The sequence below is a fragment of the Dama dama genome, chromosome 11 (genome assembly GCF_033118175.1).
Source record: "Dama dama isolate Ldn47 chromosome 11, ASM3311817v1, whole genome shotgun sequence".
Taxonomy (NCBI): Eukaryota; Metazoa; Chordata; class Mammalia; order Artiodactyla; family Cervidae; genus Dama; species Dama dama.
In genome coordinates, this window is record NC_083691.1 from 13347252 (window position 1) to 13369965 (window position 22714).

The following is a 22714-nucleotide window of genomic DNA, read 5'->3' on the forward strand; positions in this document are numbered from 1 at the left end:
AAAGCTAAAGTCTAGTCATAACAACTGAATTTGATAAGGAATGATGGTTCTGTGACTTCCCTGTCAAAAATACTTCCATCCCAACTTCCCAGTCACCTTCATCCCTTATACTGCTCTATTTTTTTAAACAAATCTCTCCCTACCTGATATCATATTATATATTCTACTTGCTAATGATCAAAACTGCAACATGAGCTACAGAAGGACAAAGATTTCTTGGTTTTATTGCTATGTTTCCAGTGGGGAAACAGTGCTTTTCCCAGAATAGGAACTAAGGAACTTGAATCAGAGAAGTTCACCAGTGATGATTTTTAAAAGAGAACTCTTCTTCTGTCCCTCCAGCTTACAGCATAAGGCAATTACGACACCCATGGATTTGGGAAGGGAGGACAACATCAAATACCAGGAGGTTGCCAAGCTTTCCCTGCACAGATCCTAATGCTGACCAAATAGAGGAAACAAAGAATTGCTGGGTTATCACGACTTGGGCTATGGAATCAGAGCATAATAAATAACAAAATGTCTTGGGTATAACCAGATCCAAGTCAATGGAAAGACTCAGCCAAACCAGCAGTGTCTCTGAATTCATCCTCCTGGGACTCACCTCTCGGCCCAAGGACCAGAAGCCACTCTTTATCCTCTTCCTCATCATATACCTGGTCACCATAACAGGGAACCTGCTCATCGTCCTGGCCATCCACTCTGACCCCCAACTGCACACCCCTATGTATTTCTTCTTGAGTGTCCTGTCTTTCACTGACATTTGGTATACAACAACCATTGTCCCCAAGGTGCTAGTTGACTTCCTGTTGGAGAAGAAGACCATCTCCTATGCTGGATGTTTGACCCCGATGTATTTTATATATGCCCTGGGCAACATTGAGAGCTGTCTTCTTGTAGTCATGGCCTTTGACTGCTATGTGGCCATCTGTGACCCCTTCCACTATGTCACCATCATGAGCTGCCACCGCTGTGCCCTGCTAGTGGCCTTCTCCTGCTCACTGCCTCACTTCCACTCACTCCTACACATACTTCGGTTGAATCAGCTCACCTTATGTGACTCCAATATTATCCACCATGTTCTCTGCGACCTCAGCCCTCTGATAAAATTGTCCTGCTCCCGAACATTTGTCAATGCTCACTGTGGTAACACTCTTTTACGGAAGCATCTTCTATGTCTGTTTACAGCCTGTGTCCACCTACACAGTCAGGGACCACATGGCAACAATTTTCCACATGATTTTATCCTCCACGCTCAATCCTTTTATCTACAGCCTAAGAAACAAAGACCTGAATCAGGGTCTGAGGAAGCTGGTGGGCAGAAGGCGTCTCCAGGCAGCAACCTCTTGATGACCACATGTGTGAAATCTGCTCCACTGGAATCTACTTTCTGTGATCCTTGTGAAACAACCAAGCTGCTGGGGGTTAGTATTTTCAACCCTTGGGAGACAAGGTTATTGTGGACACTTAACATCCATTGATGATGGTTCATCAAATGGCTCTGCCTCTGTCTACAATCATGATGCTCTTCACCACTATTTCTCCTCTCTCATATGAAGATTCATCTCTTCCAAATGTTGCTTTAAATTAAGCCTTTTCCCACAGATATTTCCTGAACAGATTTCTTTCTTTTGTTGAGAATTATCCTCAAAACCCTTTCACATTTCTGCATATTGCTAAAAATAATTACTTAATTTATAGCTGTTGAATGCCCTTGAAAATGTTTGAAAGAGGAAAGAATGGAGAGAAGGAAAAAGAGGAGGTGTACCTTTTAGCTAATTTCCACAATCTGAGAAGTTCTATAGTTCCTTATTTTTCTTTTTAAAAAATTTTTTCTTGCTTAAAAATTCTTTTCAAGGGAGGAGCCAAGATGGCAGAGGAATAAGACGGGGAGACCACTTTCTCTCCTACCAATTCATCAAAAGAACAATTGAACGCAGAGCAAACTTCACAAAACAACTTCTGATCGCTAGCTGAGGTCATCAGGCACCCAGAAAAGCAGCCCATTGTCTTCGAAAGGAGGTAGGACAAAATATAAAAGATAAAAAGAGAGACAAAAGAGCTAAGGACAGAGATCCATCCTGGGAAGGGAGTCTTAATAGAGGAAGTTTCCAAACACCAGGAAACCCTCTCACTGGTGGGTCTGGGGGAAGTTTTTGAATCTCAGAGGGCAACCCGACTGGGAGGGGAAGAATAAATAAAACTCACAGATTACATGCCTAAAAGCAACTCCCAGCAGAAAAGTACCCCAGACACCCGCATCTGCCACCAGCAAGTGGGGGCGGAATGGAGAGGAGCCAGAGGCATTGCTTAGGGTAAGGACCGGGCCTGAGTGCCCTGAGGACAATCGGAGGGAGCTTTTGTGAGTTACCAACTTAAACTGTGGGATAGCAAGAGAGAGAGAGAAAACTAATGTGGCCCAAACACACTGCCGGCTGTTTGCAGAACAAAGGGTCTGAGCAAGTCCAGAGAAGAGCTCGCAGGCTGTGGACCGGCCCAGCCCCACTGGAGGCAGGAGGCAGTGGGGAGGGGAAAGGGGCAGGCTCGGCCCCAAGGACCGCATCCCCTACCACACTGCAAACAGGCCTCCAGTTTCTAATCAAAGATCTCCTGCGGTTCTGGATGGTCGACATCCGCCGGGAAGGTCGTGGCGAGACACAGGGCTCAGGCACCCGACCGGCGCAGGCGGGGACTGGGGCTGGGGATGCGGAGGGCAGAAGGCTCATGCACCCGACTGGCCTGGGTGGAAACTGAGACTGGGATCGCGCAAGGGAGAAGGTGCGCCGCACCTGGGGAGAGTGCGCCCGTCAAGCTCCTGGCTGCCTGAGCTGCTTGGGCTGCGCTTTTGTGGCACACCCGAGGGCTGGAACCACGCGCAGCGCAGGGCCCGCCCCATATAGAGCAGCCAGGAGCCTGAGTACCGTAAACAGGGAAAGCAGCGCCAGTCCCTCCCCACAGCTTGACGGAACTAGCAACCTGAATAAGAGACCACCTCCGCCTGCCTGTGTCAGGGCGGAAATTAGGCACTGAAGAGACCGGCAAACAGAAGCCAAATAAACAAAGGGAACCGCTTCAGAAGGGACCAGTGCAACAGATTAAAATCCCTGTAGATAACACCGACTACACTGGAAGGGGCCTGTAGATATCAAGAAGTGTAAGCTGGAATGAGGAGCTATCTGAAACTGAACCGAACCCACACTGATCCGCAACAGCTCCAGAGAAATTCCTAGATATATTTTTCCTTTTTATTTTAATTAAAATTTTTTTTCTTTTTTCTTTTCTATTTTTTCTCTTTTATTTTCTTTTAAAATTCCCTATTAATCCTCTATTACTCCTTAACTTTCATTTTCATATATTTTTATGATTTTTTTAATTAGGAAAAAATTTTTTGTTTTGTTTTGTTTTTACTTTTTCTCTTCTTTTTCTATTTTTCTTTTTCTCTTATTTCCTTTTAAAGTCCTCTATTACTCCTCTACTACTCCTTAATTTTCATTTTCATTACACTATAACCTTGCAAAAAAAAAAAAAAGAAGCCATATTTTTAAACCAAACTTCATATATATTTCTAAAATTTTTTTGTGTTTTGGTTTTTGTTTTTAATATTGTATTATTAAGAGTCTAACCTCTACTCCAGATTTTCAATCTTTGTTTTTCAGTATATGATATAAATTGTGGACATTTAAGAATCCAATATTCAGTTCCCATTTTTATTCAGGAGTGTGTTGATTACTCTCTCACAATCTTGACTCTCTGTTTTCTACCTCAGAACACCTCTATTTCCTCCTTTCCCCTTATCTTCCCAATCCAATTCTGTGAATCTTTGTGGGTGTCTGGGCTACGGAGAACAGTCTGGGAACAGACAACTGCGTAGAGCTGTCTCTCTCCTCTTGAGTCCCCCTTTTTCTCCTCCTGCTCATCTCTATCTCCCTCCTCCCTCTCCGCTTCTTCATGTAACTCTGTGAACATCTCTGGGTGTCCCTCACGGGGGAGAATCTTTTCACCATTAACCTAGAAGTTTTATTATCAGTGCTGTATAGTATAAGAAGTCTTGAGACTACTGGAAGAATAAAACTGAAATTCAGAGGCAGGAGACTTAAGCCCAAAACCTGAGAACACCAAAAAACTCTTGACTACATGGAACATTAAGTAATAAGAGACCATCCAAAAGCCTCCATACCTACACTGAAACCAACCACCACCCAAGAGCCAATAAGTTTTAGAGCAAGACATACCACACAAATTCTCCAGCAATGCAGGAACATAGCCCTGAATGTCAACATACAGGCTACCCAAGGTCACACCTAACACATAGACCCATCTCAAAACTCATTACTGGGCACTCCATTGCACTCCAGAGAGAAGAAATCTAGTCCCACGCACCACAACAGCAACGCAAGCTTTCCTAACCAGGAAACCTTGACAAGCCAATCGTCCAACCCCACCCACTGGGTGAAAACTCCACAATAAAAAGAAACCACAGACATCCAGAATACAGAAAGCCCACTCCAGACACAGCAATCTAAACAAGATGAAAAGGCAGAGAAATACCCAACAGGTAAAGGAACATGAAAAATGCCCACCAAGTCAAACAAAAGAGGAGGAGATAGGGAATCTACCTGAAAAAGAATTCAGAATAATGATAATAAAAATGATCCAAAATCTTGAAAACAAAATGGAGTTACAGATAAATAGCCTGGAGACAAAGATTGAGAAGATGCAAGAAATGTTTAATAAAGACCTAGAAGAAATAAGAGTCAATTAAAAATGAATAATGCAATAAATGAGATCAAAAACACTCTGGAGGGAACCAAGAGTAGAATAACGGAGACAGAAGATAGGATAAGTGAGGTAGAAGATAAAATGGTGGAAATAAATGAAGCAGAGAGGAAAAAAGAAAAAAGGATCAAAAGAAATGAGGACAACCTCAGGGAGCTCTGGGACACTGTGAAACGCCCCAACATTCGAATCATAGGAGTCCCAGAAGAAGAAGACAAAAAGAAAGACCATGAGAAAATACTCGAGGAGATAATAGCTGAAAACTTCCCTAAAATGGGGAAGGAAATAGCCACCCAAGTCCAAGAAACCCAGAGAGTCCCAAACAGGATAAACCCAAGGCAAAACACCCCAAGACACATATTAATCAAATTAACAAAGATCAAACACAAAGAACAAATATTAAAAGCAGCAAGGGAGAAACAACAAATAACACACAAAGGGATTCCCATAAGGATAACAGCTGGTCTATCAATAGAAACCCTCCAGGCCAGAAGGGAATGGCAGGACGTACTGAAAGTAATGAAAGAGAATAACCTACAACCTAGATTACTGTACCCAGCAAGGATCTCATTCAGATATGAAGGAGAATTCAAAACCTTTACAGACAAGCAAAAGCTGAGAGAATTCAGCACCACCAAACCAGCTCTTCAACAAATGCTAAAGGATCATCTCTAGACAGGAAACACAGAAAGGTTGTATAAACGTGAACCCAAAACAACAAAGTAAATGGCAACGGGACCATACCTATCAATAATTACCTTAAATGTAAATGGGTTGAATGCCCCAACCAAAAGACAAGGACTGGCTGAATGGATACAAAAACAAGACCCCTATATATGCTGTCTACAAGAGACCCACCTCAAAACAAGAGACACATACAGACTAAAAGTGAAGGGCTGGAAAAAAATATTTCATGCAAACGGAGACCAAAAGAAAGCAGGAGTTCCAATACTCATATCAGATAAAATAGACTTTCAAATAAAGGATGTGAAAAGAGACAAAGAAGGACACTACATAATGATCAAAGGATCAATCCAAGAAGAAGATATAACAATTATAACTATATATGCACCCAACATAGGAGCACCGCAATATGTAAGGCAAACGCTAACGAGTATGAAAGAGGAAATTAATAGTAACACAATAATAGTGGGAGACTTTAATACCCCACTCACAACTATGGATAGATCATCTAAACAGAAAATTAACAAGGAAACACAAACTTTAAATGACACAATGGACCAGCTAGACCTAATTGATATCTATAGGACATTTCACCCCAAAACAGTCAACTTCACCTTTTTCTCAAGTGCACACAGAACCTTCTCCAGATGAGATCACATCCTGGGCCATGAATCTAGTCTTGGAAAATTCAAAAAAATTGAAATTATTCCAGTCATCTTTTCTGACCACAGTGCAGTAAGATTAGATCTCAATTACAGGAAAAAAATTGTTAAAAATTCAAACATATAGAGGCTAAATAACACGCTTCTGAATAACCAACAAATCATAGAAGAAATCAAAAAAGAAATCAAAATATGTATAGAAATGAATGAAAATGAAAACACAACAACCCAAAACCTATGGGACACTGTAAAAGCAGTGCTAAGGGGAAGGTTCATAGCATTACAGGCTTACCTCAAGAAACAAGAAAAAAAACAAATAAATAACCTAACTCTACACCTAAAGCAATTAGAGAAGGAAGAAATGAAGAACCCCAGAGTTAGCAGAAGGAAAGAAATCTTAAAAATCAGGGCAGAAATAAATGCAAAAGAAACTAAAGAGACCATAGCAAAAATCAACAAAGCTAAAAGCTGGTTTTTTGAAAAAATAAACAAAATTGACAAACCATTAGCAAGACTCATTAAGAAACAAAGGGAGAAGAATCAAATTAACAAAATTAGAAATGAAAATGGAGAGATCACAACAGACAACACTGAAATACAAAGGATCATAAGAGACTACTACCAGCAGCTCTATGCCAATAAAATGGACAACTTGGATGAAATGGACAAATTCTTAGAAAAGTATAACTTTCCAAAACTGAACCAGGAAGAAATAGAAGATCTTAACAGACCCATCACAAGCAAGGAAATCGAAACTGTAATCAAAAATCTTCCAGCAAACAAAAGCCCAGGACCAGATGGCTTCACAGCTGAATTCTACCAAAAATTTAGAGAAGAGCTAACACCTATCTTACTCAAACTCTTCCAGAAAATTGCAGATGAAGGTAAGCTTCCAAACTCATTCTATGAGGCCACCATCACCCTAATTCCAAAACCAAAGATGCCACAAAAAAAGAAAACTACAGGCCAATATCACTGATGAACATAGATGCAAAAATCCTTAACAAAATTCTAGCAAACAGAATCCAATAACATATTTAAAAAATCATACACCATGACCAAGTGGGCTTTATCCCAGGAATGCAAGGATTCTTTAATATCCACAAATCAATCAATGTAATACACCATATTAACAAACTGAAAGATAAAAACCATATGATTATCTCGATAGATGCAGAGAAAGCCTTTGACAAAATTCAACATCCATTTATGATTAAAACTCTCCAAAAAGCAGGAATAGAAGGAACATACCTCAACATAATAAAAGCTATATATGACAAATCCACAGCAAGCATTACCCTCAATGGTGAAAAATTGAAAGCATTTCCCCTAAAATCAGGAACAGGACAAGGGTGCCCACTCTCACCACTACTATTCAACACAGTTTTGGAAGTTTTGGCCACAGTAATCAGAGCAGGAAAAGAAGTAAAAGGAATCCAGATAGGAAAAGAAGTGAAACTCTCACTGTTTGCAGATGACATGATCCTCTATATAGAAAACCCTAAAGACTCTACCAGAAAATTACTAAAGCTAATCAACAAATATAGTAAAGTTGCAGGATATAAAATTAACACACAGAAATTCCTTGCATTCCTATACACTAACAATGAGAAAACAGAAAGAGAATTTAAGGAAACAATACCATTCACCATTACAACAAAAAGAATAAAATACTTAGGAGTATATCTACCTAAAGAAACAAAAGACCTATACATAGAAAACTATAAAACACTGATGAAAGAAATCAAAGAGGACACAAACAGATGGAGAAACATACCGTGTTCATGGATTGGAAGAATCAATATTGTCAAAATGGCTATACTACCCAAAGCAATCTATAGATTCAATGCAATCCCTATCAAGCTACCAACGATATTTTTCACAGAACTAGACCAAATAATTTCACAATTTGTATGAAAATACAAAAAACCTTGAATAGCCAAAGTAATCTTGAGAAAGAAGAATGGAATTGGAGGAATCAACTTGCCTGACTTCAGACTCTACTACAAAGCCACAGTCATCAAGACAGTATGGTACTGGCACAAAGACAGAAATATAGATCAATGGAACAGAATAGAAAGCCCAGAGATAAATCCACGAACCTATGGACACCTTATCTTTGACAAAGCAGGCAAGGATATACAATGGAAAAAAGACAACCTCTTTAACAAGTGGTACTGGGGAAACTGGTCAACCACTTGTAAAAGAATGAAACTAGAACACTTTCTAACACCATACACAAAAATAAACTCAAAATGGATTAAAGATCTAAATGTAAGACCGGAAACTATAAAACTCCTAGAGGAGAACATAGGCAAAACTCTCTCCGACATAAATCACAGCAGAATCCTCTATGACCCACCTCCCAGAATATTGGAAATAAAAGCAAAAATAAACAAATGGGACCTAATGAAACTTAAAAGCTTTTGCACTACAAAGGAAACTATAAGTAAGGTGAAAAGACAGCCCTCAGATTGGGAGAAAATAATAGCAAATGAAGAAACAGACAAAGGATTAATCTCAAAAATATACAAGCAACTCTTGAAGCTCAATTCCAGAAAAATAAATGACCCAATCAAAAAATGGGCCAAAGAACTAAACAGACATTTCTCCAAAGAAGACATACAGATGGCTAACAAACACATGGAAAGATGGTCAACATCACTCATTATCAGAGAAATGCAAATCAAAACCACAATGAGGTACCATTACACGCCAGTTGGGATGGCTGCTATCCAAAAGTCTACAAGCAATAAATGCTGGAGAGGGTGTGGAGAACAGGGAACCCTCTTACACTGTTGGTGGGAATGCAAACTAGTACAGCCACTATGGAGAACAGTGTGGAGATTCCTTAAAAAACTGGAAATAGAACTGCCATATGACCCAGCAATCCCACTTCTGGGCATACACACTGAGGAAACCAGATCTGAAAGAGACACGTGCACCCCAATGTTCATCGCAGCACTGTTTATAATAGCCAGGACATGGAAGCAACCTAGATGCCCATCAGCAGATGAATGGATAAGGAAGCTGTGGTACATATTCACCATGGAATATTACTCAGCCATTAAAAAGAATTCATTTGAATCAGTTCTAATGAGATGGATGAAACTGGAGCCCATTATAGAGAGTGAAGTAAGCCAGAAAGATAAAGAACAGTACAGCATACTAACACATATATATGGAATTTAGAAAGATGGTAATGATAACCCTATATGAAAACAGAAAAAAAGACACAGATGTACAGAACAGACTTTTGGACTCTGTGGGAGAAGGCAAGGGTGGGATGTTTAGAGAGAACAGCATGTATGTTATATAAAGTGTAACAGATCACCAGCCCAGATGGGATGCATGAGACAAGTGCTTGGTCCTGGTGCACTGGGAAGACCCAGAGGAATCGGGTGGAGAGGGAGGTGGGAGGGGGGGATCGGGATGGGGAATACATGTAGCTCCATGGCTGATTCATGTCAATGTATGACAAAACCAACTGCATTGTTGTGAAGTAATTGGCTTCCAACTAATAAAAATAAATGAAAAAAAATAAAAAGAAAAGAAAAAAATTGTTTTCATTATTATTCTTTTCTTATCTACCCTTCCTTTATTATATTGCTATGGTTTTGTTTCTTTTCAAATTCCTCTTATTTTTTCCAGTTCAGTTCAGTCGCTCAGTCATGTCCAACTCTTTGTGACTCCATGGACCGCAATACGCCAGGCTTCCCTGTCCATCACCAACTCCCGGAGCCTGCTCAATTCATACCCTTTGAGTCAGTGATGCCATCCAACCATCTCATCCTCTGTCATCCCCTTCTTCTCCCACCTTCAATCTTTCCCAGCATCAGGGTCTTTTCCAATGAATTTTTTTCCAATTTTTTTTTTGCCAAACAATAAAAAATGCTAATGGACATAAAGAACAAACACAACAATGATAACATGAAAATTATCCATTCCACAGTGGGGATTTTGGAAACTTTGTTCCCTCCATCTATCCATAAAGCTGTGGAATAAAAATATGTGATTTAATATTTTATTCTAGAAATTCCCACTCTTAGAAGTCTGGCTTATAAAAATATTATCATAAATATATATGCAATATTGAGGCTTTTTTTCAATGAGTCTCAGTCTAAGAGATAAAAACTGGCAAAAACCTAAAATCCTAATAACAGGAAACAGATCATTTACACAGAATGTAACCATATGCAAAAAATTGAAAGAATCAAACAGATCTCTATTCCTTCTTTGAAAAGAAATTAAGTAAAAATATAAAGATGTAGACCAAAGTGTAAAAGCATTAATCCATTATGCTTTAAAAAATTATCTGAACATGGGACTTCCGTGGCAGTCCAGTGGTTGGGACTTCACGATTCCACTGCAGGCAGCTTGGGTTTAATCCCTGGTTGGGTAAGGAAGATCCTGCGTGCTGCAGAGAATAGGCCAAAAGTAATAACTATTATATGAATACGTATGTGTGTACAGTCACTGAAGTAAGAATGTAAGAGTGCGGGGAGGCAGAGGGAGAAAATTTCCACTTCTTGATTCACATTGGTAATGTCTGAATTTGTTCAAATAAATCTTTGTAGCTTGTGGAATTTAAGACTACTAATCAATCAGATGACCGATGCAATGGTGAAAGACATTCTTTGTAAGACTCAGATGAAGGGAAACTTTCTAGGTGTTACAACTAGAAAACATCATTGTTTGGCTCTTTCACTTGAATTATCATTTGATGGGATACAGCGTTCTCAGTACCAAAACTATTAAAACTTTGAGGACGTATCTCACTGTTGTACTGCCATCGGGTGTTTTTGGTGAGAAGCAAGAGGCCATTCTAATGTATCCTTCATGATCTTCTCACCTAAGCATAGTCTACACCCTACATCCAATGCAGCCATGTTGCCTCTACTTAGACCTTATGAGTGAAGACCTTGATTTCACTCATTTACTCAAAGCCTAGGCAAAGAATCTTGGTTATTGTCCATGGAAACAGACAAGCCAATTCTAAAATTTGAACAGAAATGGAAATGTCTTTAAACAGTCAAGGCAATCTTGAAAAATCACAAAGCTGGAGGACACACATTACCAAACCAACTCCAAAGTTAAAGTGATTTGTATGCACATTTTTATAAGAACCTATAAATAGATCAATGTAACAGAATAGAGAATATCAGGGCTTCCCTGATAGCTCAGTTGATAAGGATCTGCCTGCAACACGTGAGACCCCAGTTCGATTCCTGAGTCGGAAAGATCTGCTGGAGAAGGGATAGGCTACCCACTCCAGTATTCTTGGGCTTCCCTTGTGGCTCAGCTGGTAAAGAATCTGCCCGCAATGCGGGAGACCTGGGTTCAATCTCTGGGTTGGGAAGATCCCCTGGAAAAGGGAAAGGCTACCCACTCCAGTATTCTGGCCTGGAGAATTCCATGGATTGTAGAGTGCATGGGGTTGCAAAGAGTCAGACACTACTGGGCGACTCTCACTATACTATAACAAAATAGAGAACTCAGAAATAAATCTTTAATACAATCATTTCATTGTTGGCAGAGTGCCAGTGCCATTTAATGTGGAGAAGAGGAGGCATAGAGTAACTTTATGTGCACACAGGAAACAGTTAAACCTTGACCCTTTACTCTATACCACACACAAAAATTAATTCAGAGGGGCTCATAGACCTAAATGCAAGGAACAAAATTATAAAATTTCTTGAAGAAAACAGAAAAATATGTTTTTAAAATATTTGTGAATATTTCTTGATCAAGAAACAAAAAGGACTAAGTACACAAAAAATTATTAAATTGGATTTATTAATTTAATTTTTTTCATCAAAAGACACCATAAGAAAATGAAAAAGGAAAAAATATTCACAATTCATGTACCTGACTAAAGACATACCAGAATATACAGAGAACTCACATGAATCATAAGTAAACACATACTCAATTTGTTCAGGTGGCCACAAACTTGAACAGTCATTTTACAATAAAAGATATTCTAACGGCCAATACCATATATGAAAAGACATGCTGCTAAATGCCTCTAGAGGGCAGTATAGCTGAGCCATTGATGCGAAACAATCAGGTTTGACAGATACTAACTGGGAAAAATGGGAGGACTACGAGTGCTGAAAAGAGATCACATAATGGGAGATAATAGCAGGAAAGGTAGTTTCATAAGAAACTATCTCACAGCAAGACAGTAATATTCTCAGCTGTTTCTCTCATACATGGTACTGAGTCAGGGCCAAAACAAGATGCTCCAAGATTTATTCTCTACTGAAAAGAATCGGACCTAGGTCACATTACAACAACTTCCTGAGACCTTAAGTATACAATTTGGAGAGAAGACATTAATGAGTTCCTCGAGGACTTGCTTTGTTGTTCTCGTTTAGTTGCTCAGTTGTGTCGGACTCTTTTTGATCTCAGGGACTGTAGTCCGCCAGACTCCTCTGTCCATGGGAATTTCCAGGCAAGAACACTGGAATGGGTTGCCATTTCCAAGGAATTGTCCTGACTGACCCAGGGATCAAACATTGTATTTCTGTAATCAGAATAAGTGAAGTCTCTCAGTCATGTCCAACTTTTTGCAACCCCATGGACTGTAGCCCTCCAGGCTTCTCCGTCCATGGGATTTTCCAGGCAAGAATACTGGAATGGGTTGCCATTTCCTTCACCAGCGGACCTTCCTGACCCAAAGATCAAAGCCGGGTCTCCCGCATTGCAGGCAGACACTTTACCCTCTGAGCCACCAGGGAAACCCTGGTTAAAGCAGATACCTGAGTATGAATGAGACACGTTGCTGTCTTCTGCAAATTGAATCTTCTCTTTTAACTGTACCAGATACGATTGTGGATGGAAGACTATACTGGCAGAAATTCAGGGATCACAGTGATGTCCAAGAGTGGAAAGTTGACATGACAGAGTTGTCACACATCAATTATTTCACTCTGGAACTTAAAAAAAAAAAATGATTTCGGGGAAGGCTTTGAGTTATTTAAACTAAACCACATTTGTTAAGTGAATACTGTCACCTGACAATATTCTGAGGAACTCAACACCATTTTGGTGCCTGTGTATGTGTGCATGCTAAGTCACTTCAGTCGTGTCTGACTCTTTGCAACCCCATGGACTGTATCCCTCCAGGCTCCTCTGCCCATGGGATTCTCCAGTCAAGAGTACTGGAGTGGGTTGCCATGTGCTTCTCCAGGGGATCTTCCCAATCCAGAAATCGAACCTGTGTCTCTCATGGCTACCTGTATTGGTAAGCAGATTCTTTACCGCTAGTGCCACCTGGGAAGCCCTTTAGTGCAAGCAGTGTACTTGAATTAGTTTCAGGCCATGAATACTATGGCAACAACACTTGTGATCATATAACATTGGCCCAGAGAGCTAAGAGGGACTTAGGAAGTTGGGAACTTGGTTAAGTGTGTTGACTTAAGTAGAAACTTTCCTGGAGACTCACCATTATAGTGTGTTGGTCACTAGAGGGAGTCCTCTCCAGAAAACTGGCTGACTTGGCAATTGACTCAGAAATATGATGAAGCAATATTTGAATAGACCATGCATTTGCTAAACTGAGTCTGTATCTTGTTCATAACCATGGGAAAGAACACATACCCTCAGCCAGGAAGGAACAACTGCCATTTGATGGCAATAGCATCTGATATACTTAAACAATAGTGGTTAGTTGTGCTACAGGCTTAGTCAAGAATAGGTTTATTTGTGGGAACACTGTGAACAGAATAAACCAAGGCAAGATTTTACTGGTAAGCCTGACATTTGCTGAATCTCCATCAGAGTCACAGTGTTCAAAAGTGTGATTGACTCTTTACGATACAATTGGTAGAGTTTGAACAGGTTACAGATGAACTTTGGGATATCCCCATGGGGTACAGATGGGCAGTGCTCCAAAATGATACCTAGGCCCTGAGTGAATATAAAACTTGTTCTTTGGTGGATGAAATATAATCATGCCTAAAGACCAGACGCAACCTAGAGTTTACTGAGCCATGACTTTTAGAAATTATACCAGTTATGAGAAATAAAAGATACATGAGCAAATGATATTTTCCTAGGAAAGTTTAAAAAATTGGCCTTGTTATAGCAACCAATATATATTATATGTATGTGCAAATGATTTGTTCTGTCTGCCACAACTACACAGCATAGTAAAGAATTTTAGACTAAATTATAAAAATAAATGAAAATGGAAACACAGGTATGAAATGGTTCCAGAGAGGCAGCCAAAGTGGCAGAGGAGGTAAACCCTGAACGCACCTCCTCCCATGGACACACTAAAGTTACAACTACTTACAGAGGAAATGGGCTTCCCAGGTAGCACAGTGGTAATAATCCTACTACAAATGCAGGAGATGCAAGAGACGTGGGCTTGATTCCTGGGTCTGAGAAAAAACCTGGAGGAGGAAATGGCAGCCCATTCAAGTATTCTTGCCTGGGAAATCCCATGGACAGAGGAGCCTGGCATGCTACAGTCAATGGGGTTGCAAAGAATTGGGCACAACTTATGGGGAAACAGTGGAAACAGTGTCAGACTTTATTTTGGGGGGCTCCAAAATCACTGCAGATGGTGATTGCAGCCGTAAAATTAAAAGACGCTTACTCCTTGGAAGGAAAGTTATGACCAACCTAGATAGCATATTAAAAAGCAGAGACATTACTTTGCCAACAAACGTCTGTGTAGTCAAGGCTATGGTTTTTCCAGTGGTCATGTATGGATGTGAGAGTTGGACTGTGAAGAAAACGGAGTGCTGAAAAATTGATGCTTTTGAACTGCGGTGTTAGAGAAGACTCTTGAGAGTCCCTTGGACTGCAAGGAGATCCAACCAGTCCATCCTAAAGGAGATCAGTCATGAGTGTTCATTGGAAGGACTGATGCTGAAGTTGAAACTCCAAAACTTTGGCCACCTCATGCAAGGAGTTGACTCATTGGAAAAGACCCTGATGATGGGAAGGATTGGGGGCAGGAGGAGAAGGGGACGACAGAAGATGAGATGGCTGGATGGCATCACCGACTCGATGGACATGAGTTTGAGTAAACTGCGGGAGTTTGTGATGGACAGGGAGGCCTGGCGTGCTGCGATTCATGGGGTCGCAAAGAGTCGGACATGACTGAGCGACTGAACTGAACTGAACTGAACTGAACTAGCAATTGAGCCCACAGAGTAAATATCTATGAGGATGACCTGAAGGCTAGCAGAAAGATTTATCACAACTAAAGACATAAAGGAGGAACCACAGTGAGACAGGTAGAAAGGGTGGAGATGCAGGGCAGTCAGGACCCATACAGCCAGGTCGTGCATGGGTGCCTGCTAAGTCGCTTCAGTTGTGTCCGACTCTGTGCAACCCTATGGACTGTAGCCCTCCAGACTCCTCTGTCCATGGGATTCTCCAGGCAATAATACTGGGGTAGGTTGCCAAGTCCTCCTCCAGGGGATCTTCCCAACCCGGGGATTGAACTGTCATCTCTTATGTCTCCTGCATTGGCAGATGGGTTCTTTACCACTAGCGCCACCCAAGTCAGCAATCTGCAAATTAGAGGAATACCACAGTTGCAGAGATCATTCCCCAAGAGCAAGGTGTCTGAGCTTCACAGCAGGCTGCCCAGCAGGAGATCCTGCACTAGGAAGCCCGGCTCCTAGAATATGCAGCTTTGAAAACCAGCAGGACTGCATTTAGAAGAGCTAGACTGCTATTAATATTAAAAAGAGAGATTCTACTCTTTTTTTTTTTTTTTTTCCAGTGGGTTTTGTCATACATTGATATGAATCAGCCATGGATTTACATGTATTCCCAATCCCGATCCCCCCTCCCACCTCCCTCTCCACCCGATTCCTCTGGGTCTTCCCAGTGCACCAGGCCCGAGCACTTGTCTCATGCATCCCACCTGGGCTGGTGATCTGTTTCACCATAGATAGTATACATGCTGTTCTTTTGAAATATCCCACCCTCACATTCTCCCACAGAGTTCAAAAGTCTGTTCTGTATTTCTGTGTCTCTTTTTCTGTTTTGCATATAGGGTTATCGTTATCACCTTTCTAAATTCCATATATATGTGTTAGTATGCTGTAATGTTCTTTATCTTTCTGGCTTACTTCACTCTGTATAATGGGCTCCAGCTTCATCCATCTCATTAGGACTGGTTCAAATGAATTCTTTTTAACGGCTGAGTAATATTCCATGGTGTATATGTACCACAGCTTCCTTATCCATTCATCTGCTGATGGGCATCTAGGTTGCTTCCATGTCCTGGCTATTATAAACAGTGCTGCGATGAACATTGGGGTGCATGTGTCTCTTTCAGATCTGGTTTCCTCAGTGTGTATGCCCAGAAGTGGGATTGCTGGGTCATATGGCAGTTCTATTTCCAGTTTTTTAAGGAATCTCCACACTGTTTTCCATAGTGGCTGTACTAGTTTGCATTCCCACCAACAGTGTAAGAGGGTTCCCTTTTCTCCACACCCTCTCCAGCATTTATTGCTTGTAGACTTTTGGATAGCAGCCATCCTGACTGGCGTGTAATGGTACCTCATTGTGGTTTTGATTTGCATTTCTCTAATAATGAGTGATGTGGAGCATCTTTTCATGTGTTTGTTAGCCATCTGTATGTCTTCTTTGGAGAAATGTCTGTTTAGTTCTTTGGCCCATTTTTTGATTGGGTCATTTATTTTTCTGGAGTTGAGCTTCAGGAGTTGCTTGTATATTTTTGAGATTAATCCTTTGTCTGTTTCTTCATTTGCTATTATTTTCTCCCAATCTGAGGTCTGTCTTTTCACCTTACTTATAGTTTCCTTTGTAGTGCAAAAGCTTTTAAGTTTCATTAGGTCCCATTTGTTTATTTTTGCTTTTATTTCCAATATTCTGGGAGGTGGGTCATAGAGGAGCCTGCTGTGATTTATGTCGGAGAGAGTTTTGCCTATGTTCTCCTCTAGGAGTTTTATAGTTTCATGTCTTACATTTAGATCTTTAATCCATTTTGAGTTTATTTTTGTGTATGGTGTTAGAAAGTGTTCTAGTTTCATTCTTTTACAAGTGGTTGACCAGTTTTCCCAGCACCACTTGTTAAAGAGGTTGTCTTTTTTTCATTGTATGTCCTTGCCTCCTTTGTCAAAGATAAGGTGTCCATACACTGATGAAGGAAATCAAAGAGGACACAAATAGATGGAGAAACATACCGTGTTCATGGATTGGAAGAATCAATATTGTCAAAATGGCTATTCTACCCAAAGCAATCTATAGATTCAATGCACTCCCTATCAAGCTACCAACGGTATTTTTCACAGAACTAGACCAAAGAATTTCACAATTTGTATGGAAATACAAAAAACCTCGAATAGCCAAAGTAATCTTGAGAAAGAAGAATGGAACTGGAGGAATCAACCTGCCTGACTTCAGACTCTACTACAAAGCCACAGTCATCAAGACAGTATGGTACTGGCACAAAGACAGAAATATAGATCAATGGAACAGAATAGAAAGCCCAGAGATAAATCTAAAAAGAGAGATTCTACTCTTAACGAGCATCTACAAGATCTCACATGATGCAAATCCAGTACAAAGGAAGTAGTTTGAAAGTGGCCTGGTTCAGATCCACATTGATCTTGGAGTGACTTCTAGAGAGGCAAGGGACAACCGGGACTCCCCTTAGGGATGGAGATGATAATGGCAGCCATTTTTGAGCTTGTTCTACAATAATGCCTGCACTACTGGCAAATGCCATTTTGGAATTCTCCTTCTATTAGTGCCCAGGACTTGGCCGCACACAGTAAAGGCCACACCAGTCCCAAGCCCCACCCTCCCCTGCCCCAATCCAGGTCAGGCAGACAGCTGCACAGAAACCCCGCCCCATCCACCAGCAGGCAGGCACCAGTCCCTAGCCCCTGGGCTACAGTCAACTGTGCAAAAAGGCTAGCCCACCCTCCAGTGGGTCCACAGCCATCAAATAAGTGAGTCACAGTCATACAGACAAGTAGCAATCATCCCAGGGATGCAAGGATGGTTTAATACCCACACATTTGTTAAACTGACTCATCACATTAACAAAATGAAGAATAAAAACCTTACCATCATCTTAATAGATGTATTAAAAACTATCAACAAATTTCCACATCTGTTTTTAATTTTAAAAAACTCTAAGGTTCCCTTGGCAGCTCAGTGGTAAAGAATCCACCTGCCAATGCAGGAGACATGAGTTCAATCCCTGATTCAGGAAGATCCCACATGCCATGTGCCACAACTATTGAACCTGCACTCTAGAGCCTGGGGGCTGCAATTACTGAGCCCCTGTTCCTGAAGCCCACATGACCTACAGCCCATGTTCCACAACAAGAGAAATGATGGCAATGAGAAGCCTGTGCATGCACTGTAAAGAGAGAGTAAACTAGAGAAAAGCCCGAGGAAGCCATGAAGACCTAGCATAGCCAAAAATAAAATAAATTAAAAAAAAAAAAATCTCAAGTAAGTCAGTACTAAGAGAACATAACTCAACATATTAAAGGCCACACAGAGCAAACCCACAGCCAATATAATACTCAATAAAGAAAAGCTGAAGGCATTTCCTTCAAGATAAGGAACAAGACAAGGATGCCCACTCTTGCCACCTTTAGTCAGCATAATATTGAAAGTCTTAGCCACAGCAGTCAGAAGAGAAAGAAAAAAAAAGAACCCAGATTAGAAAGGAAAAAGTTTGCAGATGACATGATGGTATATATAGAAAATCCTAAAGATACTATCAAAAAACTATTAGAATTAATAAATGAATTAATTAAAGTTACAAAATACAACATTATGTACAGAAATTTGTTACATTTTCATACACTAAAAATGAAGTATCAGAAAGAGAAATTAAGAAAACAATCCTATTTACAATTGTATCAAAAAGAATAAAATATCTAGGAATAAATCAAATCAAATAATTAAAAGACTTATATTCTGAAAACTGTAAAACACTTATGAAAGAAATTGAAAACAACATAAATAAATGGGAAGATGTACCATGCATATGGATTGCAAGAATTGATACTGTTAAAATGACCATACTACCCAGGACAATCTTCAGATCCAATGCAATCTCTATCAAAATACCACAGGCATTTTTCACAGAACTAGAATAAAAGGTTTTAAAATTTGTTCAGAGACACAAAAGATTCTGAATAGCCAAAGCCATGTTGAAAAAGAAGAATAAAACTAGAGGTAACACACTCTCTTATTTTAAATTATACTGCAGTGCAACAGTAATCAAAATAGCATGGTACTCACACAAAAATTATTCAGTGGATAAAATTAGAATTTTATCCAGAATTAAAGCCACACTTACATGGGCAATTAATCTATGACAAAGGAAGCCATGGGGAAGGGGGACTTCTGAGATGCTAGTAAGAGTTCAGCTGTGGTTAAGTCGATGTTTTCATCTTGTGATTACTCAAATCTCTGAGGACTTGTATAATTTTCTATGTATGTATCACACGTCCACAAAATATCTTTAAAGCAATCCATAAACTATGTATAAACCAATAAATTATTTTGAAAGTATTGAAATGATTTGACAAGCTACTTGGCTTTCAGCTGTTAATGATTTATTTTTGTTAAGCAATTCTATAATATTTTTCAGAGTTCAGCAAATTTTTCGCGGACAGCCCCAGATAGTGAATGCTTTGCAGGCCGTACAATCTTGGTCATAGCTATTCAATTCCCTGTCATAGTGCAGAAACAGTCATAGACAATATGTTAGTGGATGAGTGTGTTGAGTTCAATAAAACTTTTTATTTAAATAATGTAAATATATTATATAACAAAAATGGGTGGTGGACCTGTTTTCACAGCAGGGCATAGTTTATGGACCCTTGGTGTTTACAGTTTAGCTTTAGACACTAAATAGAAATCTATTTTTTTAATTTATAAATTAATTTACATTAGTATGGAAGGAAGTGGAAGTGTTAGTCTCTCAGTCATGTCCTACTTGTTGTGACCCCATGGACTGTAGCCCACTGGGCTCCTCTGTCCATGGCCTTCTCCAGGCAAGAATACTGGAATGGGTAACCATTCCCTTCTCCAGGGGATCTTCTCAACCCAGCGATCAAACCTGGGTCTCCCACACTGCAGGCAGATTCTTTACCATCTGAGCCACATTAGTATGCCAGTTGTTAAACATTCTTAACATCAGTGTTGTCTGTAGGAACTGAAACAATATTCTATGGGAGGAAGAAGTTACAGAACAATATAAACAGCATAGTTTCATTTGCGCTTCTACTTTGTACATAACTGGAAGAGTTCTTTGGAACTGGGAGGTGAAGACTTTCATTTTTACTAACTAAACATCTGAATTATTTGAATATTTGGCAATGAGCATATACTACTTCCGAAATTTAAACACGGAAATACAGAAGGGAAGTTCCAGGCTTAAATGATGGTGGCCCTGCTCTCTGGCATGAAAAATTAGTGGCCTTAAACATTGTGTTAGAACACCCACCAGATTTCTCTTCTATGGGATGCTCGGATATATCAGGGGAACTTTACAGACTCACATCCAAGCGAAAGTAAGTTAACGTCCTAAGCAGGTAAGAGTGTATTGTCCCGTTCCACAGGATACCAGCATCATTAACTAGAAGGAGCAAAGGCCCCATCCTCATTCTGCTAAGTCGCTTCAGTTGTGTCTGACTCTGTGCAACCTATGGACTGTAGCCTGCTTGGCTCTTCTGTCCATGGAATTTTTCAGTTAAGAATACTGGAGTGGGTTGCCATTTCCTTCTCCAGGGGATCTTCCCAACAGCTCCTCAATCTTCCCAGCAAGATCTCAGCCATATCCTTTCATGACTGACATGTGCTCTAAGGCCATGTGCATGGGCATGCCAAGTCATTTCAGTCGTGTCTGACTCTTTGTGACCCTATAGACTGTAGCCCACCAGGCTCTTCTGCTCTATGGGATTCTCCAGGAAAGAACACTGAAGTGGGTTGCCATGCCCTCCTCCTGAGGATCTTCCCAACCCAGGAATGGAGCCCATGTCTCTTACATCTCCTGCATTGGCGGGCAGGTTCTTTACCACTAGTGCCACCTGGGACAGTGAAAGCTAATTGTCCAACCCTTACTAGACATACAGAACTTCCTAAGTGGGTCTAGTGATAAAGAACCCACCTGCCAATTTAGGAGATACAAGAGATGTTGGCTTGATACTTAAGTCAGGAAGATCCCCAGGAGTAGGAAATGGCAACCCACTCCAGTATTCTTGCCCCCAAAATTCTGTGGACAGAGGAGCCTGGTGCTATGGAGTTGCAAAGAGTTGGGCATGACTGAACACACTTTCATAGACATGCAGAGGAGTGGCCCTCTGGGCACTTGCTAATACAGGACTCATCACCACTAACACAATTATCAAAACCTAACAGAGGGACTTCCCTGGTAGTCCAGGGATTAAAAATTCACTTTGCAATACAGTGGACCCAGATTTGATTTCTGGTCAGGGAACTGAGGAGCCTGTGTGCAGAAACTAAAGATTCCACACAGCGCAGTGAAAAATGAAGATCCCCATGCTGCAACTAAGACCTGGAGCAGCTAAATAAATGATAAATACCTAATGGAGATAAATGACACTCATGGAGGGCTTCCTAAGCACCAGCCCTTGGCATTGATGGCTCAATCGATTTTAGGTCAAGGATCACTGTGAGCATCTGATGATAATAATGTACATCATCCTGGAGGGAGGGAGTAGGAAGCACATTTCTACATATATACAAAAGGTACATGCCATGTCAGAGGGTACATAGTCCCGTGTAGCCCATATAACAATTTTCTTGGAGAGTCAAAGGCATTTCTAAATTGAGAACCACTGCCCTTAAGTAAAGACTAATGTTGAAATAAGCCACACCATCAGAGGGCAGAATACCTGCAAATACTATGGATCCCCTTAGGATCACTGCCACTAAATTAGATCTTGGCAGATTGCCCCCTAGGTCCCACTAAGGACCTTTAGAAGAATTCAGAAGAATGTTTCCTCTAAGGATCTTGTTGAAAAGGCTTAGCTTTGCATTGCACAGTAATCGCTTCATGAAAATCCATGGGACACAGTTCTCTTAAATCACAGAGCCGGAATTGGTAATGCATGTCCTAAATAATCTACTTGTTTTTATCTCTTAGGTACTAAGAATCATTTAAATCTTCTTCTCACCTTCTTTACATGGGTCATTAGTGAGTTTAGAGTCAATTGAACTTCTAACCAAGTTATCAGAACTTCTTTCTGAGTTTGAACATTCATTTTACACTTGTTCAGTCGATCAGTCATGTCCGACTCTTTGTGACCCCATGGACTGCAGCACTCCAGGCTTCCTGTCCTTCACTGTTTGCCCAAACTCATGTCCATTGATGCCATCCAACCATCTCATCCTCTGTTGTCCCCTTCTCCTCCTGCCTTCATTCTTTCCCAGCAACAGGGTCTGTTTCCAATCAGTAGGCTCTTCGCATCAGGTGGCCACAGTATTGGAACTTCAGCTTCAGCATCAGTCCTTCCAATGAATATTCAAGGTTGATCTTTTTCTTACACTTTACTTTTTTTGAAGATTTTTTTATGTGGATCATTTTTTAAGTCTTTTTCAAA

At 40.5% G+C, this 22714-nt stretch overlaps 1 pseudogene; it reads left to right on the top strand.

Annotated features, from left to right (window-relative positions):
* Nucleotides 1-548: 548 nt before the first annotated feature.
* LOC133065281 (olfactory receptor 1L8-like) lies at nt 549-1350 on the top strand (annotated as a pseudogene).
* Nucleotides 1351-22714: the final 21364 nt, after the last annotated feature.